General features: G+C 44.0%; 1 protein-coding gene across 8 annotated transcripts in view; it reads right to left on the bottom strand.

Moving 5' to 3' along the window:
- JCAD (junctional cadherin 5 associated) overlaps positions 1 to 19,704 on the bottom strand; it is an 86,218-nt gene that overhangs the window by 28,625 nt on the left and 37,889 nt on the right. The window contains exons 1-2 of one of the 8 annotated variants that reach the window (XM_054020826.1): positions 13,744 to 13,812; positions 10,048 to 10,110 (exon numbers count right to left, since the gene is read on the bottom strand). The exons of 5 other annotated variants lie outside the window; for them this stretch is intronic. The gene's annotated coding sequence lies outside the window, so the exon portion shown is untranslated. Of the gene's footprint in view, positions 1 to 10,047; positions 10,111 to 13,743; positions 13,842 to 19,704 lie in introns of those variants that run through there. 2 more of the 8 variants (XM_054020825.1, XM_054020827.1) reach the window with 2 other exon arrangements.

Genomic DNA, 19,704 nt, shown 5'->3' with positions numbered 1-19,704 from the left:
TTCAGAGGCAGGCAGGAAAGGGTGTGTCCCACCATAGTGACACTGAATTCTTAGAATCACATCCAGTTCTAGACTGGCTCCAAACTGGTAATGCAAAGAATTTGGGTCAAAAGCGTGTGAAAGTGTATTCAGGGCCGGTGCAAGGATATTTTGCGCCCTAGGCAAAACTTCCCCCTTGCACCACCCTCTCCCCTCCCGCCAGAGTATCGCTTATTATAAACTTTCAAAAAATGAATACAGTGGAGTCACATCTTATGCGGGGGTTAGGTTCTAAGGTTAGTGTGTAAGAGGAAAATTGCATACAGTGAAAATTACCATAAAGTACGGTACACACATTATACACAGTATACACTAGAACAGGGGTCCTCAACCTACGGCACGCGTGCCAAAGGTGGCACGTGAGCCGATTTTTTTTAATGAGACGAATTTTTTTTAAAATGAGCCCACTGCCGCCCTGGGGTTCCATTCACTCAGCCGGCAGCGGGCTGAGCAGGGCCAGCAGCAGGCTGAGCAGGGTGGCGGCCGGGACCCAAGCTGGCAGGAGCCGGCTGCCGGTCTGGGGTTCCGTCCGCCGGCTCCTGCCAGCCGGGGTCCCGGCCGCCGGCCCGCTCAGCCTGCTGCCGGCTGAGTGAACGGAACCTAGGGTGACCAGACAGCAAGTGTGAAAAATCGGGACAGGGGGTGGGGGGTAACAGGTGCCTATGTAGGAAAAAGCTCCAAAAATCGGGACTGTCCCTATAAAATCGGGACATCTGGTCACCCTAACGGAACCCCAGGCTGGCAGCGGGCTCAGTGGTGGCCAGGACCCGCAGCCTGCCATTAAAAAAATCGGCTCGCATGCCACCTTTGGCATGCATGCCGTAGGTTGATGACCCCTGTTCTCGTGTATACAGTGTATACTATGTATACTGTGTGTACTGTACTTTATGGTAATTTTCACTATACACGATTTTCCTCTTATGCACGGACCTTAGCACCTAACCCCCGGATAAAATGGGACTCTACTATAGTGTAAAAAAAATTGGGGGGCACCGCTTTTTGGAGCCCACAAATCTTGGTACCCTAGGTGGCCGCCTAGTTCCCCTAGTGGTTATACCGGCCCTGAGTGTATTGGAAGGGTTGGGAGCGACAACTTGGCTCCATGATAGCAGACCAGGAGCACTATTGATCAAGCCTTGAAGAGGATCAGTAGACTGCATGTTAATGAAGAGAACCTGTACAGCAAGGCGCTGCAATTCATTAGAGTCTAGTTTAATACACAAGATCTCAGCTTCCTTCAAAGTCTGTGCTTGGCAGGAGACGGTGGAGCTTCTGTGGAGAAGGGTTCCTGTGAACAGCAGATGATCATGAATCTTTCAGCCCAAGAGAGTGAAAGCTACCATTCTGAAGCTGACTGGGGAAAAAAAATTGCTATCATGATACCCCATCAAAGAGTATAACACTCAGTAACAATCAATATTTCATGCATATGGATAGGATTAGATTCCTGTCTGCATGTCATCTCATCCATAGTATACACGACAAATTAAAGAAACAGATGCAGAAGTTCTCACCCAAGAGCAAAAAGAGAGCAGGATTTAACACCAACATCAAAATAAAAAACTCAGCTCAAGGCAGAAATGAACATGACATAAGAGGGATAAAAAGGAGACTAGCCACTGGATCCATCCAAAATTTTTTGCACAAAAAGTTACCTAAGGAAAAATGGCTTTTTACTGAAAACAGAACTTTTTGTAAAATATTGTGTGACAAAGTTCCTCCTCTATCTTGGTGGGTTCTGTGCTTATTGGCGGATTTTCTTGCCTCAGAGATTCACCATGTGGTTTGGGGAACAGCCCAGAGATTTTCCCGTCTGGAAGAACCAACAGTCCAGGCCAACTGGGAGGTTTGGGGGGAACCCGGTCCTGCCCTCTACTCCGGGTTCCAGCCCAGGGCCCTGTGGACTGCAGCTGTCTATAGTGCCTCCTGTAACAGCTGCATGACAGCTACAACTCCCTGGGCTACTTCCCCATGGCCTCCTCCAAACACCTTCCTTATTCTCACCACAGGACCTTCCTCATGGTGCCTGATAACGCTTGTGCTCCTCGGTCCTCCAGCAGCACACCCTCTCACTCTCAGCTCCTTGCGCCTCTTGCTCCCAGCTCCTCACACTCGCACCACAAACTGAAGTGAGCTACTTTTAAAACCCAGGTGCCCTGATTAGCCTGCCTTAATTGATTCTAACAGCTTCTTCTTAATTAGCTCCAAGTGTCCTAATTAGCCTGCCTGCCTTAACTGGTTCTAGCAGGTTCCTGATTACTCTAGTGCAGCCCCTTCTCTGGTCACTCAAGGAACAGAAAACTACTCATCCAGTGACCAGTATATTTGCCCTCTACCAGACTCCTGTACCCCACTGGTCTGGGTCTGTCACAATTGTCAACAACTTGAACATTTTCACAAAAGTTTGTGTGATGTTAATTAAACTGCTTATTTAAACCGTGACAACATTTAAAAGTTTAATAACTATTTCAAATACAATTCTGGTAACATTTTGATAGAAAAAATTGATGAGATCCCAGAATTGGGTTTGAAAAATACATCCATTTTGAACATTGCTATAATTACAAAATCTCATGCGAAATGTTTTTTGTCTTTCAGACAGCTCCATAGGCCACTGATGGAGCCTGCTTCAGAACAGGGACATATGCTTGATCTGATTTAGTATGGTGAATGGTATCGTATGTTCAGCAATGGCACATATCTCCCAAATACACCTGACAATTGTACAATGCAGGAAAGAAATTCCTTCTTGACCTCCGTGGCAATCTGCTGATGCACTGGAGCATGAGATTTCATCAATGGCCATTAGCCAGGATGGGCAGAAATGGTGTCCCTAGTCTCTGTTTGCCAGAAGCTGGGAATGAGCGACAGGCTCGATAACTTGATGATTACCTGTTCTGTTCGTTCTCTCTGGGGCACCTGGCACTGGCCACTGTCAGAAGACAGGATACTGGGCTAGATGGACTCTTGGTCTGACCCAGTATGGCCATTCTTATGCTCTGGTTCAGAGGTAACGTCTTCAAAAGCAGTAAGTGACTTAGGAGCCTAAATCATACTGACTTCCAAGACTCCTAAGTGCCTAAATCCCTTTTGAATATGGGATTGGGCTTTGAAAAACTTTTCTTTGGGTCTTCAAATGTGATTTGTTACAGAAGAGTATGTAGGTTCTAATATTTGCATTGTTTTTCAAGCAGTCATTTTACAAGATGGAAATGTGAGATCTAGTCCTCTCACAACATTATAGTTCCTGGATTGTGGAAATACTGTAAGAAGCTCAGATCTTGCATTATTTCACCCCAAAAATAGCTTCTTGAGGCAAAAAAGTATTTAAAACAAGACCTCAAACACTGAGCTCTCCACGTGTTGCCTGAACACATTGATTCTATTTGGCACACGCAGGGTTAACTTAGTGCTCATGGACACAGTCCTGGTTTATTATCCGATTAAGTTCTGGATGAGGAACAAATGAAAACTGTGTATATTAAAAAGCAAATGACAGCAAAATAGTGCCCCATAGGGGGTGGGGAGAGGGAAAGAGACTTGAACTATTGCTCTCTTTTTAAGACTCTCAAACTGGGCCAGAAACTGGATGTGCAGCTTTTCTAATTTGAGGTAAGATCAACAATGCTGGAAAACAGTTTGTTTTCCCAGAGCTCATTTGTTTTGTTTGCCAATGACATCACCGTGTTCTGATAGGTTTTGCTTCCTGAGGATGCCTGTTATCTCGCCAGTGTTTCCGACTTGTCAAAGTCGGCCGGTCCAGCTCCTTAGTGCAGTGGAAACCTGGGTCAAACTTTCTTTGGCTACCTCTAAGCTACAATGCTCAGAGTCAAAGAAACAAGTATGCATTAGAACACACATACACAAGCATAGTTAAGGATTAAAATCTCCAGTACGTGGATACAATGGAACCCCTGGGGGGGGGGGGGGGGACATTAAAAGAGTTCCTGGTTGTGTATTATCAAACACCAAAATGCTTTGTTTGTGCATTTGTCTTGGGCCCTTAACGTTTCCTTAGCTTTAAAAAGAAAGAATGGTTCTTCTTGCCCAAAGGACGAGAGAAGCTAAATGATATTGATACCATAGGACAGTATCATTGAAAGATGCACATGCTAGACCTATTGAGTGTATACAAGCAGTATTCGTATTGTGAATGGAATGGCAGCGCCGCAGCGAGGTGGCAGAACTGGAGAGTGCTGCACAGTGTATGTTCTATCTCATCATCCGAGTCTGATATACGTTCTCTTGTTCTCGACATATTCCATTAGAGCCTGAGCTGTAGAAATGCTGAGCACTGACCACTCTAACTGAAGCCAGTGGGAGGTGCCGTGCCCAGCATCTCTGTAAATCAGACCCTGAACGAGTAACAACCCCTGCTATGTTATATGTTCACTCCCAGCTCCCAATGACTTCAGTTGCAGCTCCGAGTGCTCAGCGCTTCTGCAAATCAGACCTCAGGGTCTCAAGTCAGACACCCAGAAAATGAGGAACACGCTATAATGACCACCTGGGAAAAGTTTGGTTTAAGTGACTTGTCTATTTCCTTAGAGATACAAGGTGGGTGAGGTAATAGCTTATCGGACCAAATTTTGTTGGTGAGAGAGAGAAGATTTTGAGCTACACAGAGCTCTTCTTCAGATCTGGGAAAGAAACTCCCAGCATCACAGCTAAATACAAGTGTTTAGCATAAGTAGTTAGCACATATTGTAAGGGACCATTCGAGGTAGAGTGATCCGCTAACACTTCTGCAGTCATAGGACAAAAAGAGCGGGTTAGCGAGCTACAGATTGTTGTAATAAGCCATAAATCCAATGTCTCTGTTCTGTCCATGAGTTTTAGTGTCTAGCAGAGTAATGAATCTAAGCTCCCAGGCTCGTCTTTTGAAAGTGTTGTGCAAGTTTCCTTTGAGGATGAGGAGTGCTCTAAAGTGATTGCTTCGTAAAAAGTGTTCACCCACAAGTGATTTTTTTTCCGTCTTATCATTTTCCTGTGAGAGTCTCCTTGCCCAGCTAGTTCCAATTCTCCTCTTCTGGCCCCTGGTCTGATCTGCCTTGCTGCTCCCCCTCACTGCCTCTCAGTTCCAGTCTGCCTCTCTGGGCTCTTCCAGAGGCGGATTAGGGTTTTGTGGGGCCGTGGGCCACAGCAAGTGGGGGCCCTTCCCCACCCCTTCCACCTGCAGTCCCCCCTACCCCTGCGCTCCTGCCAGGGCATGGGAGCTTGCCCCACCCTGCCCAGTGCTCCTGCGGGAGTGGGGCACGGTGGCTTGCCCCGCTCCACCCGCCCGGTGCTCCTGCTAGAGAGTGGGGTCGGGGCACGGGGTGCTCGTTTTTCTGGGGCACCGCAACTGGCTGAGGTCTCTGGGCATGGGTCCCGTCGGCCCAGTGGCTAATCAGCCCCGGGGCTCTTCATCCAACCTCAGTCTCGTCTCACCCCCTCCTCTAGCCAGGATCCCCACTCCCTCTCTCTGTGTCCCAGTTTCCTTGTCCAGCCAAGCCCAGTCTCCCTTCCTTTGCGCAGCTTCTTATCCAATCTCAGTGGCCGAGGCCCCCTCTAAACAACCAAGGAACTGGCTTTCAGTTCACCCCCCATTTCCCTCACTGGTTCACAGTCCCATTCTCCCCCTGGCTCCCAGTTGCCAACCAGCCCCAGTCTCCCCTTCCTCATCCTCCAGCTCCTAGTCCCAGCCTCCTCCCCCACCCCAACTCCCAGTCTCAGCATCCCTGTCTCTCCTCAGCTCTCAGTCTCCTTGCCCATCCAGTACCAGTCTCCCCCATCATGCTCCAACACAGTGTTCCTCTCCTGCTCCAGTCCTAGTCTCGGCAGACTCCTTCTCCCAATCTACTCCTCTTCATCCTTTACCCCAGTTCAGCTTTTGTTGCCTCTACATTTCACTCAGACAGCTTCCTCATAAACTCAGACTTTAAGGTCAGAAGAAACCATCATGATCATCTAGTCTGACCTCCTGCACATTGCAGGCCACAGAACTACTCAATGTGGAATGAATAATATTAACAATGTGGGAACTGAGGCAAAGAGGTTTTGACTGACCCACACAGTGTGTCAGTGACACATCCCGAATTAGAATTTAGGATGCCTGAATCTCAGTCTTATGCTTACTCCACTGGACCACGCTACCGCTAAAATAGTCCTCTGGTGTTTAAGTTCTTACAGCGTATTAACAACAACCACCACCATCACCACCACCCTGCTGTGAATATATGGAAGGGTGCAGACAAGAGAAGAAGATGGGATTGGGCATATATGGTACAAGTATAGATCCGGGGGGCAGTCCAGAAGAGGGACATTGATTCCACATATAATATGCTAACAGGGTGGATTTTCACAGGCACGGCAAAAAGCATATATTCCTGACATAGAGGCCACACCCCTGACAAATTTCAAGTTGCTGATCCAAAACACGGGGGCACTAGAGCTTCTCAATGAATGAAATGGCTGTAAGATTTTTTTTTTTTTCAGTAAGAGCAAAACAATGTATTTCTCCCAACCTTGTTCTCAGAAACAGATAAGCTCTTTTAGCTGAAATTTTCAAAAGAAATTCATCCTGCGGCTCATACTCCGCATGGGAAATTTCAGCTCAAATGGTTAAAGTTTGGCAAAAGTTATAAGCGACTGAAAACGGGATCTTATATGGAAGTGTTGGGCAACTTTAATAATGGGCAGTGCTAGCTTTGGTGTTTTAACCTCTTCTGTTTCCCACTCCTTTTCTTTTCTGTAGCAGACAGTGTATTAAAAACAAACATTTTAAATAGGATCTGGTTTTTACCTTGACCATTTAATCTTCTTTTAAATAGTAAAATCCAATTAGACTGTAAACTCTTCAGGAAAAGGAAGTGACCAAATGCAATTTAATGTTTTGTTGAACTGATTCAAAATGAAATATTTTGGGTCAGTTAAAAAAAAAAAAAAAAAAAGAAATATTCTGATTCAGTAGTTGGTGTCAGATCACAGAGACCCATCACCACAAGGCTGTTGGTTGTAATGGAAACTCTCCTAATACCATACTTCGGGGTTCAAAGGCAACAGACCTAATTGAAAAAGCATCTCTGATGATTGCAAGTAAAAAAAGTGTATGTCAAGGTCATTGTAGGCTGAGAAATGTAACTTTATGTTGGGACCCTATGTGCTCCCAGGCATGCACATCTCTCTAATTCCGCTCACAAGAAGATACAAATCTGTGAATTTTGCATTTAACCTTCACTGCAGACAGGAGAGTGCGTACATTTTTCCCCAAGGAGAAAGCAAAAAGTGTATATGTTCACATTCACTGAAAATCATGGTCCATATTCTACCATCAATTTCTGAGCAGATTTCCCCAATGAAATTAATCAGGTGTTGTGCCTAATAATAATAAAAAAATTGTGGCACAATATGGCTCCAGAGAAAGTTTGGAAGTGGGAGCAAAAAAATAAAATGAAAAAGTGTTACCAAATAGACTAAATAGCGTATTTCAGAGACTGACCCTTGCCCCATAACATATTAGCACAGTGGTGGTCAGTGGAGGCACCTGAGCGGAAGCAACATTGTTACAAGAACGAGGGAATGGCTGGCAGGGCATTCTCCACTGGAGCCCCGGACCTTTGGGAATGGCTTCTGCCCAGGTCTGTAACAGCCTGAGTTTGCTAGCCTTCAGGGCATGCAGCAAAGCTTTCCTCCAGTGTTCATGAGGAGACAGGTGCTGGATAGGGCTGTTTGTGGTGATGTGGGACTCTGATGGGAATTGAATGTGCATTGAGAGTTGAGCCATTTCTCTGGTATATATGTTATTGGGTGGCCTGAGGGAATAGATCTGGGTCTGTTTAGTTATTTTGTGTATTTAAAAAGCTTGCCCAGTGTGTCCAGAGCACTGGATAAGTGCTCTTTTATTGTAGCATGCACAAATCCAGATAAGGTAAACACAAAGGCGGGGGGGGGGGGGGGGAATCTTTGAATATTCACCATTATGATCAGCTCCAAAGAGCCGGTTTTCAGAATGTCGAGAGCTTGCTGCCATGGATGACAAAGCACCACATTACTAGTCTGAAAACAGGCCAAGAGGTTTTTCTTTTTTCTGGTTTCTTTTTAATAAAGAAGGAGCGATTTTTAAACACTGTTCACTGACATTCCATACTGAAGATGTAACAGGTTCCTAGAGGAGTTGGCAGTGTGTGGTAGAAGTATTTCCTTTGACAGTTCTACTGTTGTAATAAATAGTAAAGTATTTTATTAAACAAAAAGTAAACAGCCAACTCCCTTCCCTCCGTGCCCTCTCCACCTCACCCCCTCCAAAAAAACACCTACAAAAGAAAACATGTTTTCAAACTGAGACACGTGTTCTCATGCTGTTCATGCCGCTTTCCATGGGTAAAATCTGTCAAAGCTTTGTTGGAACAAAATAAAGGGAACTTACATTTCTTGACTCTTAAAATTAAAGTCCTTAAGAGCTAACAGTTCCACTTTAAATACCTACATGCAAAGCCCCAATAAACTGTTCCCACACTAAACTAAGTGGATTTTTCTTCTAATCAGCAGAAACAGCTCTCAGTTTGGGCAAAACACAGAGGAGATCACCATAATTGTATTTAGTCATATGGAGTAAGAAATGTTTTAATAAGGGATCCATCACAGAGCTGGACTTTGAGATGACAGTGACATTGATTATAAAGCTTGGGCTCCATGATCAAAAGGATTACACACATGAGCATTCTCTTAATCACAGCAGGATCTGCCAGCCATTCAGGCCAGGATTCAAGAAAACAAACAAACATGTAAACACACACTTTCCCCTCCTCACAAATGTAGTTGGTGGCTTGTGATGGGGACTCTGCAGGGTTTGGCCTGGCCTCCCCTACTTTCAGACTCCTCCATAAAGATCATGTCTGCTGGAGTAAATACAATCTGAGCACATCTGTGTCTGCTTTGCTCACTTACTTTCACATGTTACCAGCCTCTCTTGCCTCCCGTTAGCATACTTCTATGTGGAATCAATGTCCCTCTTCTGGACTGCCCCCCAGATCTATACTTGTACCATAGATGCCCAACCCCATCTTCCTCTCTTGTCTGTGTCCTACCATATATTCACAGCAGGGCTTTTGTTGTTGTTGTTGTCAATACGCTGCATGAACTTAAACACCAGAGGAATATTTTAGCGGTATTGCGGTCCAGTGGAGTAAGGATAAGACTGAGATTCAAGAATCCTAAATTCTAATTCAGGGGATGTCACTGACGCACTGTGTGGCCGTGGGTCAGTCGAAACCTCTTTGCCTCAGTTTCCACGTTGTTAATATTATTCATTCCACATTAAGTAGTTTAATATTTGGTATTTGACAATAAGGAAAGCAGAACTTAAGGGCTAGAATACACAAGAAAAGTTATACCAAGATAATATATTGCTTAGGGTGATTTTTTAAACCTAGTGTGGACACTTATACCAGTATAAAGGTACCTTACACCAATATAGATTATTCATCTTCCCACACAAGAATAAAACTATACTAGTACAACTGCAACCACGCTAGGGAAGGGTTTGTTATTTTAACTGCACTGGTGTAGTTAAAGTGGCAAATCTTTCTAGTGTAGACAAGCCCTTAGAGACTGAATAGGCAAGTGATAGCCAATCTGTACCACAGAGAAAGAGGGACTGTCCTGAATTTTCAAAAATTGCCACAAATTTTAGATGCCAACTTTAAGATATATGACTGTGTCTTTTGCATGCAAAATTAGTAGCCACTTTTGAAAATTTGGGCCAGTATAGTTAATACTATAAACATACTTCCCATCTAATATTGTCTGAGTAATCACTGACAAATTTCAATAATGTTCTAATCATGAACTACTTGGGCAACGTACATGCTGTTGCAATTTTTCACTGTCTACTATAATCAGCACTATATTGCACAGAGACATATTTAGCTTATTCCTGCAGTAGGTGTTAAAAGATCCCATCAATCTATGTAGATATCTACATTTGGATCTTAAAGGTGGTATAAAGTTGTTGAAAGACTGACCTACCCTTTCCTTTGTAGCTGGACCTAGTGAGTAAGCTTCCCCCAGCATTCCTCAAGTCCACAGGCTCTTGAAACAAAGCACAATAGCAAGGTTTTAGCAAGTGAGATAACCCTTTCCACTCATGAAGGGGAAAACAACATCTGTTAAAACCAAACAAATTGGTGTAAGGAGTTCAGCAAGAGACCCAGAGGATTTTGAAGACATAGCTCTTGGTTGGGTCAACACACTGTGAAAAGAAAATTACAAGAGAACAATTGTTTCATACTCTGCTCTCCTACCCCTAAACTCCCTCAAGATTAATTAGGCTGGACTCTGGCCAAATTCATTAAAATAGAAGATTTGGCCAGGACCTTGCAGCCTGCTCGTAAGCAGCTCGAAAAATATGGAGAAGTTCAGAAATGCATCACCCTCCAACCAGATCTGCTTTTGGCAAAACCCAAGTTTGCATGTGCCATGTCATTGCTGTGACAGTCAGGAGAATTATTTTAAAATGATCTTTTCTTAATTAGATAGCGACGCAGAAAACATTTGTTTTTCCCCACTGAACAATAGATCCTTGTTTATTTTCCGTGTGCTCTTTAGGTCGTGAGAAAGCCAGTCAAGTTATGTATCTAACAATATACTACTGTAATCTGTTAACACTCGAAAGACTAAAACCGACAGATTCAGTCCGATTAGTATTTTCTGAGCACAGGAGACTGTTTTACAGCCAGCAATTTTGAATAATGCTACAGGAAGTGAGGACACAAACTAAGGCCCCATCCTGAAAACAATGGGCTAGACTGATTTCACAATCTGCCTTGTGCATGTAGTGGTGTGCTGCCATGCCACCAAGGAGCAGTGCAGGGAAGGAATCATGCCTCAGAGATTCGCCATCCCACCCTGTGATCCAGGCGATAGTAATTTGCTATTGGTCCTTTCTACATTACAACCCCTATTCCATGGCAATTCAACTGCATGGGCTGGTGCACTGAGGAAAAAGCATAGAACCAATGTTCCTGTCACTACCCACTCTCCTGCTTTGTGGAGAATAGTGGACACACAATAAGAGTGGCAGAACCAGGTCCCAAGTGAGTAAAAGCCATGAGATTCCTCGCCAATTCGTACTGCAGTAGTTTATTCAGAAGTTGCTTATTCTGCTCTTTAACAATTGAATTTAATTGGGTCATTATTTTCCATGTAACTATTTATAACAACAACAAATGGTAACATCTTTTTTGACTTAATGCAGATCCTTTAAAGCAATGAAAGGAAAACGGTTCAGCTACTGCTCAGGAGCGTGGCTGAATGCTTTAGGCTAGAAGGCAAGATACGCATTGCACTGTCACTAAGATTTGGTATCCTGACAACATGGATCAAAATGCTTGCTCATGCAGTTGTACTCAGATTTTTACTTAAGAGCATGAGCTGAAGTGTCTTAGCTTCTGGGACTCCTAACAACAGAAAAACAATTTCTCTGAATCCTTAAACCCCCAATCCAGATGAGATTCCGTAGAGACACAACAGTCCATTGGCATGGATTTGATGCCCAAATCAGGGCTATAATTTGTAGCCCAAATCAGGGCTACAATTTAAAATGTAATATTCAGCCTAACACCCAATGGAAAAACAACAGATTTTTTCTTCTCTTTGCAATGATAACTGAGTAAAGTGTAAAAGGGCCCGCTTATAATAGAAAGCACTAAGACTGATGATAAACTTTTGCAGCTTCAGGTTTAAAGCCCTGACCCTGCAAACTAATCTGTGCAAGTGGACCACCACTAAAGTCAATGGGGCTCATATGGACACAGGGGTAGCTGTATAGATCAATTTGAGGGATTAATGCCTATGACTGTATTATCACATTCTAACAATCAGGTTTTTAAAGGCAATTTTAGTTTTTAAGACAGGCATTAACTTGATTGTGACTCTTCATGGGAGTAAAGTTAAGCATGAGTTGGGTCACATTTGCAGAACCAGGGCCTTTCACCTCACTAAAAAATTCATCTCTCCTGTTCAGAAAGTGGGTTACAATGTGGGGATAGACAAGAATTAACATGTAGAAAAGGGACATGAACAGAGACAGAAGCCTCAAACTGTCATAGGCAGTACCACACAGACACGCGCGAGCTTTTCAGGGTGAAAGCAAGTTTGTAGCTTTAAAAGAAAGAAAATAGCAAAGCAGGAAAGAAATTCAAAAGCTAGAGAGAGAGAGAGAGAGAGAGAGAGGATTGCTTCACAGTCTGTTTTCTTATTTGGTGTGCTTAGACACAAACAAGATTATGGCTCTTCACAAAAAATACTTTGCAAGATTTGGGGATTTAACTAAATGTCTTTAATTTAGTTACAAAAGCGCTGGTGTTTTTAGCGCTGCTAATTCACCCGTCATGGGGGGGAAGGAACAAAGGTTAGTTTCCAATAGCTGCCTGGTATTAACCAGCCACACATTTTGTCTCGTATGTACAAATGAGAGTAACTGATGCTTTGTTGTTATGATTGTAGAGTGGAATAATTTAGTTTTTGAAACATCCAGATGGATCCCAAGCATTAACTTTCTGTTATTCCTGGCAAGAAGCTAATGCAGGTTCTTTTATTAGTAAGCTAGTTCATGTTGCAGCAGAGCAGTCATCTCTCTGCTATAAAGTACCTACATGTTTCATTTTATGGCTAAACTGGTAACATCTTGAGAGAGATGCTTGGAAAATCAGAGACTCTGGGCTGGCTATAGTGCTCAATAAACAATCTTTACAGCATCTCCCTTACAGGAGCTTAGTTGGGAATAATAAACACCGTAAGAAAACTTGTGGGATGTAGCAGCAAGGCACCATGAAGGAGACCTGCACAGAGGCACTTAGATTTCACAGTCACAGGTTACCAAACCCTAATCCCTAAATCACTAAACCCTCTCTGGGAGGGGTGGTGCTTTCCGCAGCCTGGGTTAACATCATTATTTCTTTGATGGAACATTTTAAAAGTCAAAAATGTGGGGGGAAAGTTTGTAAACTTTGCAGGGCTATCAGTACAGAAACTGAATCGGCTACAGCAGTGGTCACTGAATCAATTAACCAGCAGGTCACCTGAAGTGACCACAGGCTGCAATTTACTGCAGAAGACTCATTAGAAGCATACAGCTGACCTAAAACCTGCCCTGAAAATATGATCTCTTTCCACCGCTGTGTGGCAAGACAACCCTTTTGCTTTGCTCTGATCTTTGATTCCACCTACCCAGTGCAAAAGGGTAAGGGGCTGCTAGCAGCAGACTTTAGGTCCCCCTATGTCCAAGCCAAATGGGGAAACACATACCTCACGTAATCTTCAAACAATTGAAGGAAAGAGCCACGCTGCTTGTAAACACGTACTCTCTGGTACTCAAACAGTTACATCTGCAACTAACACCAGCGGAGACCAGATAATGTACTGCTGCTCCAGCAAAACTATTAATCTGTTTGAAAACGGTCAGAGCAGCATGTGCAGCATACACTCAGAGCTCCGGAACAGAGCAAAAAGCCTATGGTTTGACATGAGAAGAGAAACTTAGAGATGCAGTTAGAATCGTTGGCAGCTGCATGACAGCTTTGCAGTGGATTGGTTCGTTTTTGCAGCATGCCTTACAGAGAAACAACAAAGCCACCCACACAATTCCCTTGAACTCTTAATTCAGGCTGAATAAATTAAGTGGTTTTAACTTGGAGATGTAGGAAGAGAATGTCGCTGACTTACCAAGTGGCTCCCCCATGCTTCCCTCTGTTCTCTGCGTTTGGGAGTATTGTGAGAGAGCCCAGCCTTGCATGAAGCAGTCATTGCGGAGCATGCCTAGTGCAGACAGTTTGCCTTGCCTTTCCTCCCCAGCAGCTTAATGACTTTGAAGTGAACCTCAAGCTTCCTGGAAATTATCAAAGATTCCTCCACAACAGAAAACTTTTTTTTTTTTTTAAAGGAATAAACCACTCTAGTTTCAACCCAGGTGGCATGGCTGTTGTGTAATTCCATCTGATCTCTCTTCATTATCACCTCTCCGAACATTCTCGCCATGTGAAGTAGCTTAGCCCCCAGGATTAAGAACATTCTTGTTAATATGCTGCAGATATATTACACACACACACACACACACCCTTCAAACGTTAATCTTCACAAACATGTGATGCTGGGTTAAGACGAAATGGGGCCCAGATCCAATCCAATCCAAGGGTTCCCCCCAAAGCAAAGAGCAGCCCACAACAAATCAAATACTCTTGCCCCCCCACCTGATAATCATCCCTCATGTCCCACGTCCCTGTGACAGACCCCCTGTGGAGCCCCTTCCTATAGATCTGAACTTTGGCCCCGGTCTTGCAACTTGTTTTGCATAAGCGGAGGATCTTGCTGTGCAGAACAAGTTGTTGGTTTGGGGCCCTCGTGAGTTTATGGGTGTATGGGTTCCCCTCTAGCCCAAGGCCTGGATCTACAGCTCCGTGAATCCTGCTCTAAACCACCCCTGTAAACGTGCTTACTTGTGCTGTGGGAAGTCAGAGTCCTGCACAGCACTTCCAGGAGGTAAAGCATACACACTGCATTTGAAAGCTAAATAAAAGGGAACGTCTGAGGAGCTCTGTGGCTGGTTAGCTTCAAGCAGATATCCCCATCACTCGAAGCAGTGTGCCTTTGCAGGCCTCCTACACAGGCGTCTAGCTATGAAGCCGAGTCAGACAGACTTCCAAATGCAGTATCCTCCCAGAAAAACAACACCAGGGAAGCAGAAAAGCCTAACTCAAGAGCACCAGCCGCCAGTTCTGACAACAGCAGACTTGCTGGGAACATCCTTCAGCATGGGGTATATTGTTTCCTTTGAGAGGACAAACAAAACACCTCCAGCTCTCCTACAGGAGCTGCTGAGTCTGTAAGTGCTGTACAGTTAATAAGAAAAACATCAGCTCTCTCTGTGCATGGAAAATCTGTAGGATGGAAGATTATAGTCTATCAAAGGGAAAATAGGATGCACTTTTAAAATTAATGCTGTCTGACAAGCTTGGCTGGTACCCAGGACAAGAAATCAAAGGGGTTCCCCTCCTCCGGAGAAGTGCTTTTGGGGCACCTGGGAGCCAGGATACTGGTGGCAGGAAATGATAATCATTGCATGTAAGTGATGGCTGGCGAGACAGCCCTATGCTTCCAAATCCACCCACCGGCAACTTCTCCTAACTAAAACAGAATTATTTGGCTTCTTAAATGCACCCAGATAGGCCTGTTGTAATAGAATCCTGTCCCAGCTAGCTCTGTTTTAATGATACTACTACCAGAGTTGGCCCAATATGATTTGAGTAATTTAGTTGATGAATTTCATGATCTCTTTTAAAGAGGAATTGGAGGAATATTTTTTCCATCATTTGCTCAAGCGATAGAGCTGGGCAAATCATTGGTGAATAGATTCCAGCTTAGTGAAATTTTCCATATTTGAGAGTCATTTCTTTCATTATTCACTTGGCTTTACCTGCCTACCCAAAGGGCTTTGGCCACGTTCATGAACGGAGCCTCACATCATCCCTGTCAAGTATGTGATGCACTATAGCTCCATTACACAGCCGGGGAAACAGGAAGAGAATCTCTAAGTGACTTGCCCAAGGTCATCCAAAGAGTCTGCAAAAGAGCCAGTATAGAATACCGATTTCCTGCCCCCCCATTCTTATGCTTCAGCCATAAGACCACCGTTCTCCTGGCATTGTCTATTATCTAACAATCTTTCTTTCTTATCTAACCTGCCAGCACTTAAGCACGTGCATAACTTTCCACACGAGTTCTCCCCACTGACTCCAGTGGGATGTCACTGCTTTCAATGAGGCTACTCACATGTATAAAGTTATGTATGGGCTTAGTACCCACAGGATCAGGGTCTGTACAGAAAAAGCTGTACTCCTTTTGCTGCTCAATGTCTGCACCATGTTTCAGCCAGCTACACTCATCATAGAAAAATTACATAGTCTCACTACAACCATAGGGGTTTTTATCACAGATACTCCCTAGAGGTGATAACACAATTTGCCATAGTCAAAAGGACTGACAGTGGATTGAACATTTAAATCTCTTCACTGTGTTAAGAAAACTGGGAGGTAGTTCAAATAAAAAATAATCAGAATCGGACTCTTTTTGCAAAAACTTTTCTGGGATGATTAGCGTCATTTGCATGTGTGTAATCTTATCTCAATCAGGAACTGTTTGCTATTCTATGGCAGCTGTTCGCTAGGGGAACAGAGTCATGGGAAGCAGCGTTGTTTACTTCCCCCTTCCTCCTTGGCCTCAACACCTCTCACTCGCTATTGTGGCGTTTACTATGCAATATACAAAACACCTCTTCACTCCAGCGCTGGTAACTCTCTGCTGATTTCATTAGGGAAAGGCTGCCATGGCATTCCAGGGAGTGAGAATGGGGTGAGTTGCCAATGTAGAGGAGGGGATTGTTATTTATTGAGCACCATCAGGGTGCAGAAAAAGGAAAGGACAGTCCTTGCCTCAAGGGGTTTACAATGTAAGTACAGTACAGTACAAACACACAATCTACCATATAATCGGATGCTGCTCACATCTCAGAGCAGTGTGGATATTTTTTGGTAATGTAATTTTCCAGAATTCTTAGACTGGGGCTTGCTATCAATCGAATTATGGAAGAAGTGCAGCGCTGTCAAATCAAGTGATTTAATTGGAAATCTTGCCATAGTTCCTGTTTTTCTTAAAGTCCCAGCTCCTGGAGCTGAGAATCTCAACTTTAATTAAAAAAAAAAAAAAGTTTCTGAAAAGCCTGACAATGTGAACTCAATGTAACCTAAACGCTCAGAAACTGGATGTTTTTAATATTTTTAAAAAGGATTATTTTTAAAAAGGCTAAATGATTTTTAAGCCATAACGCCTGATGTTTTGGGACCAGACTTGTGATTTTTTAAATGCTCAGGGGTGGCAGTACTGGAAGTGCATTTGAGGGATAGATCTGAATGAGAGACGATGACTTGTGGATAAGGCAGTGGACAGGGACTCAGGAAACCTAGGTTCTATGCCTGGCTCTGACACTATTTTGCAGTGTGACTTTGAGAAAGTCATTTCACTTCTGTTTCCTCTTTCACCCTTTAGATCAGGGGTAGGCAACCTATGGCACACGCACCAAAGGCGGCACACGAGCTGATTTTCAGTGGTACTCACACTGCCTGGGTCCTGCCCACCGGTCTGGGGGAGACTCTGCATTTGAATTAATTTTAAATGAAGCTTCTTAAACATTTTAAAAACCTTATTTACTTTACATACAACAATCGTTTAGTTCTATATTATAGACTTATAGAAAGAGACTTTCTAAAAACGTTAAAATGTATTACTGGCACGCGAAACCTTAAATTAGAGTGAATAAATGAAGACTCGGCACACCACTTCTGAAAGGTTGCCGACCCCTGCTTAAACTCTAGATTTCTCAAGGCAGGAATTGTCTCTTACTGTGTGTTTGTACAGCACCCAGAAAAATGGGCCCTTCTCTCAGTTGGAGCCCTGTAGCTGCTACTATACTACAAATAGTAACTCCAGTGAGAAGATCAGGGGCTAAAGTAAGGAGGAGCATGGGAGATGGTGAGGGCAGCTCTCCTTTTTACACTAAAAGTGGAGACAGTGCTCTCCCAGGCCTGGCTGAATAGTGCTTCTTCACAGGTCCCCCTCCACCTTGATTGGTGCAGTGGAGCTCCCCGTCTTGGTTCAATTGACTCCAACCTCTGGAGAAGAGGGTAGGTGTTTGGCACTCAGGAGTATGCAGATTCAAGCATAAAAAGGATTGAAAAAGGTAAAAGATAGCAGTGGGAGAAGTATCTAAGAGGGGGGACATTTAGGAGACGAAATTGGAAGAGGAAAGGAAGGAAAAGATGTGGATGGGGCTGGCACTGTGCAGGACCCAAAAGGTGAGGGTGTTGGGGGAAGGAGAGAAGAAGCTGTGGAGGGATCCTGAGAGAGCAGCAACGGGATCCCGTAGCAGGAAGGAAGACCATGTTAGCAATAGCTGCGGAAGGCAGGGCGAGCACAGTGGAGAAGGTTTCAGAATGGCTCTGTCTTCCTGCAAAGGGCTGGACTAGGACCCAGGGAAGGAGGCAAGCCCCGAGCAGGAGTCCTAGGTAACTCAGCTCACATTCTGACAGGTGTCCTGCAGGGCATTTAAAACAGTCTCAAAATATCTGGGGTGACAAATTCCCAGCACAGGAATGCAAGGGGTTTGGTCCTGAGGAACTAGAAAGCAGCATCCATAAGCTGGAGTCAGCAGCTAGTATGGAAAGAAAACTGCTGCATCTGTAGCCCTGGGTGAGGTGCTCTGTCCCGTCTAGTGGCACCGAGACCACTGAGAGAGAGAGAGAGAGAGAGAGAGAGAGATTAATGAGTCTGCTCCACAGCCTTCACTAAGAGGCAAATGGCTTTTAGCTCATGCAGTAGAGACTCATGCATAGAGGTCCCAGGTTCGATCCTGCCAGTCGGTGACAGGGGGTCTGTTGGTGTTACACATCCAAAACTGGACATACAAATACAGAAGAAACTGGCTGGATGGGGGAACATATCAAAGTAATAAGCACAGAAAAGGGAACAAATGCAAACCATGCAACAGCCAGCTCTTCACGGCAACAGCAGTCTTGCTTCTTCGGTGTACTGGAGCCTAGGTCACTTCTTGGCAATGGTGAGTGAGTGGGAAGCACTGCACTGCTTAATGCATTTCCCTGCTGTATTTTGGTTCACTTTGGGCCAAATTCTGCTTCCATTGAAGTCAGGAGTTTTACCATTGACTTCAGGGGGATCAGGACTTGGCCTTTAGCAATTCTTTCCCAACTGCTCATTCCACTAAGGTTACAGTTCATGTTCCACCCTCGGCTTTGCTCATCAGGGTCAGTGCTTTCCCTCCATTTCTGCTAAGCTCATTATTAGTGTTATGTCTCGTTTCTGGAAGTGACCTCGTGTCAATGATTTTTGCACACCGCTTGGCTGGGAATGTGATAGAGGCTAGAGGTAAAGGGCCAGCAAGTGTTCAGTGAATGACACAGGACTGAAAACACTTTGTATGTTTTTTTTTCCCAACGAGTAGGTGTATTGATTTTTCATAATTTTCTCTATAGCTCTTGTTGCTAGTCTATTGCTGCATTCTAGAACACATGCTGAAACCACCACATACCTGAGAGTTACCATAACTAACTAGTCACAGATGTAGTATTAAATCCACGGCTATTTTCCCTCCCTCTTCTGTCCTATATGGCACACATTACAGCCATAATATATTAAACTTTCTTGGAACAGATGCTATTCATAAGCAAAATTACTATTATGCATTTGCAGAAAAACATGTTACATTGCCCATACGGTCAGCAAACACCTGTTTATAGAATTGGCACCTTTTTTTCATTTGGAGCATGTTAGCTTGAAATATTTTATAGTTACATGGAGGGAAGAGTCAAGACTTGCCACGGAGAGGAGATGTTTTCATTTATCAGTTCTTTTCTGCTTCTTCAGCAGTATTTTTGACCCTCGTCACTTGGGGATTCAATTTCTTAACAGCTTCAACAGCTTCCTAAACATTCTTTAGCAAGCAGATTAGAAGGGCTGCCTTTCAGTAGTGGGGAATCAGTCAAGGTATTTTTTAGTGATTATTCTTTTAAAATAATTGAACGTGTGTTTAGTGTTCTTGAAAAGTGTGGTATTGGAAGC

Source organism: Malaclemys terrapin, chromosome 2, assembly GCF_027887155.1.
Source record: "Malaclemys terrapin pileata isolate rMalTer1 chromosome 2, rMalTer1.hap1, whole genome shotgun sequence".
NCBI lineage: Eukaryota > Metazoa > Chordata > Testudines > Emydidae > Malaclemys > Malaclemys terrapin.
This window is presented reverse-complemented; position numbering and strand designations above follow the sequence as displayed.